Here is a 3,864-nt window from a genome sequence, read left to right on the forward strand (position 1 = left end):
AAAATAAAAAATAAATAAATAAATAAAACAAAGGTATTGTGTTCATCTGCAACCACAAAAATTTTTTTAAAAATCAGTACTGTAAAAAATTCTTCATTGGTTCTATTCATTAATACCATGCTATGGAAAGTATGCTTTGAAAAGGAGAGGATTTTTTTTTTTTGCTATTAGACTGCCTGATAATAATTATTTAAATGCTTCACTGCACTACTTAATAAGCAATCAGATTTATTTTATCTTATTTTTATTTGTTCTTTTAGTTAGACATGACAATAGAGTCTATTTTGACATATTTATCTAAACATGGAGTATTCTAATTAGGATCCCATTCTTGTAGACGTACACAATGTTGAGATTCACTGCAATGTATTCATATATGCACATAGAAAAGTTATGTTAGATTCATTCCATTGTCTTTCTTATTCCTTCTCCCTTAAACCTTTATTCCCCTTTGTCTAATCCACTGAATTTCTACTCTCCACACCCCCTCACTTGTTGTGTGTTAATATCCACTTATCAGAAAGAACAACCTTTGTTTTTTTGGGATTGGCTTATTTCACTTAGCATAATAGTCTCCACATCTTTTCATTTACCAGCAAATGTCATAAAGTTATATGCACTTCTTCTATGGCTGAGTAATATCTCATTATGCATATATACCACTTTTTCTTTATCCAGTCATCTGTTGAAGAGCAACTAGGTTTATTCCAAAGCCTAGATTTTGTAAATTGAGCTGATGTAAACTAGGTTAAAACTTCATAAGGAAGAACAAATTATCAAGAATAGTCAAAAACTTCTGAAGAAAAACAAGATTTTTGTTTTATTAAAAGAATTTTGGTTTTTTTTAAACTTTTTACTACAAAGTACATGTGTAGGGATAGCAAATTTATTTAATTAACCAAATTATACAAGGTGCATGTATGAATATACTACAATTCATTAATTTAAAAAATAAATAAATAGAAGTAAGATTAGCAATTGAAATGGAAAAAGCTATGTTATATGCACTTATGAATATGTCAAAATAAACCCCACTATTATGTATAATTATAATTCTAGTGCACTAAAAATTAAAGAAAAAATTTTAAAAAATATAGGACCCAGAAGCATGATATCTGGAAACTGGAAATATGGAGGGTGATAGTTAATTAGTAAGTAGGAAAGATGATGGAATGAGATGTACATCATTACCCTAAGTACATGTAAGAAGACACAAATAGTGTGACTCTACTTTATGTACAACCAGAGAAATGAAAAATTACACTCTATATGTGAACTATGAATTGAAATGCATTCTGCTGTCATGTATAATAAATTAGAATAAATAAATAAATAATAAAGGACAGACTAAATGGTTTGGTTTCATTTATTATGCATAGAAACAAAAATGCAATTTGGATTCCTACCTCTTTACATCTTGAAAATAGAACAAGAACCATGTACACACACACACACATACACACACACACGTGTGTGTGTTCATTTATATATGGGAATAGAACAAAATAAAAATACTGAAGCTCTAAAATTAAAGAAAATAATGTTTTGACTTTGGATTAGATACATTTCTTTAAGACAAAAGGCACAAATAATAAAATAAAAAATTGCTAAATGTGACTACATTAAAACTTTAAAAAATAAAAAGTAAATGTGTAAGACACAAATGAAGAAAATGCTTTGGATAAACATAACTGACAAAGGAGTAATTATCTAGAGTGTGTTAATAATTCTTAAAATCAAAAGATAGTGAATAATATATTTAGGAAAGAAAAAACAAAAAAGAGGATACATTTCATTAAAGAGGATGTTAAATTAAAAATATATATGTGTGTGTGTATACATATATACACAACAATATCAACATCATTACCAATCAATGAGATTAAAATTAAAATTAAAATGAAATATAATTTCTTACATCCCATAGTGGCAAAAAAAAGAAAGTAAGAAAGTTTGACTTTCCAAAGTTTTGTTGAGGCTTTATATCAAAGGTATGAATTAAAGCTGCAATTTCTTGGGAAAACTGTCATTTTCTTACACTCTGATACCTAATCATTGTACTGGAGGAATATACAGCCTTAACATGATTAGAAAGAGGTGAGTGTGCACAAATGTTCATGGCATAATTATTTCTAAAGGCAAAAGAACTTTAACAGGAAATTAGTTGGATATGTTGGGGTTTAAATAATCATTACATTAGTGAAAATGAACCAGTTACAGGCTTCAATGTTCATTAACTTTTAAGATACAAGATTGATGGAAAAGAGCTGAATTATAGAAGATTATATACCGTGTAATAATAATTGTTAAAAAGTCAAAAACAAGCAGACAATATATTATTTAGGGATATATGTATAATAAAATTATGAAATTATATTGAGAAGGGAGAATGATAAACTCAAAATCAGAATTTTTACTTCTGGGTGAAGGGAAGATGTGATTTGAGTGAGAACAAAGTTGTTTCCAATATTATATATCGAGTACATATTTTAAAAAATAGAGTAACATGTACTTGAATTTTAAAAAGTATTCTTTAATCATGTACATGCTTCATATATTATCTTCTACATACATACAAAATATATAAAAGTGAAGAAAATAATAATAATTGAATTGATAGATGAATGCTAGAAATAGCTGAGATTAATTAATTGAAGTTTATCCACAGAAATCAAACTAATATAATTGCTAAAGTTTAGATAAAATGTTCGTTAAGAATTTGACCAGGCTACAGTCATTCATGAAGGTGTGATTGGGATGGGAATGTCTGCTTCTAGATGTCTTACTCTTGGTTACTAAATTTGTGCTGGATGTTGTCTGAAGACCTCAGTTCTTCACCATGTGAACATTTCCATGGAGCCTCTGGAGTGTCCTGAGAACATGCTAATTGTTTTCTCCCAGCATGAGTATCCCAAGCAAGGTAAGAGCTATGCCACTTAAATCATGGCCTCAGAAATTGCACATGATCATTCCTGTTGGTTACATATGCTAGAACTGTTTTTGGAACCTGATATTTTAGCAGGCACAAGTCACAAGTCTAGTGTCAGGGGCTTGGCCTTTCTCATCCATAGTAGACTTTGCTAAAAATATGTAATGTCATTTATATGCAGAAGAAGAAACTTCATTCAATTCCATCCATCAGCCCTCAAGCTCCACATAAACTTGGACATGTGGAGGGTAACAGACAGGGCATTTATTTTCTACTGTCCAATCCTAAGTCACTATCTATTCAAAAAGTTCAATAATGAATATAAATTGATTATCATTGTCTGGCTTCAACTTCTCAGTGATTTCTCTATTTTTTTATTCTTCTGTTTACTTATTGCTGCACCACAAATGTTTTCCAAAATTTGTGGCTTAAAACAACGATTTATTATTTCTCATGTTTCTGTGAGGCAACTGGGTTTATCTATGTGGTTTCCCTTGGGGTCTCTTGGGTAGTTGTTGAAAATGAAGGGAGCTGGAGTTATTCAAAAGACCAAATGAGGGGCTGGGGATGTGGCTCAAGTGGTAGCACGCTCGCCTGGCATGCGTGCGTCCCGGGTTCGATTCTCAGCACCACATACAAACAAAGATGTTGTTTCCGCCAATAACTAAAAAATAAATATTAAAATTCTCTCTCTTTCTCTCTCTCCCTCTCTCCCTCTCTCTTTAAAAAAAAAAAAAAAAAAGACCAAATGAACTAGGTCTTAAAGATGACTGTGTACATGGGTGGTAATTGGTGCTGACTATTGACTAAGAAATCAGCTGGTACTGTTTGTTAATTATTGTTCCAATACAGGACTTTCCTCGTGCCTTGTATTTCTTATAGCATGGGTGTTTCAGGATAGCAGCACTTCACCCCTTGTAGGTCAGGGTTCCAAG

Source organism: Ictidomys tridecemlineatus, chromosome 12, assembly GCF_052094955.1.
Source record: "Ictidomys tridecemlineatus isolate mIctTri1 chromosome 12, mIctTri1.hap1, whole genome shotgun sequence".
Lineage (NCBI taxonomy): Eukaryota > Metazoa > Chordata > Mammalia > Rodentia > Sciuridae > Ictidomys > Ictidomys tridecemlineatus.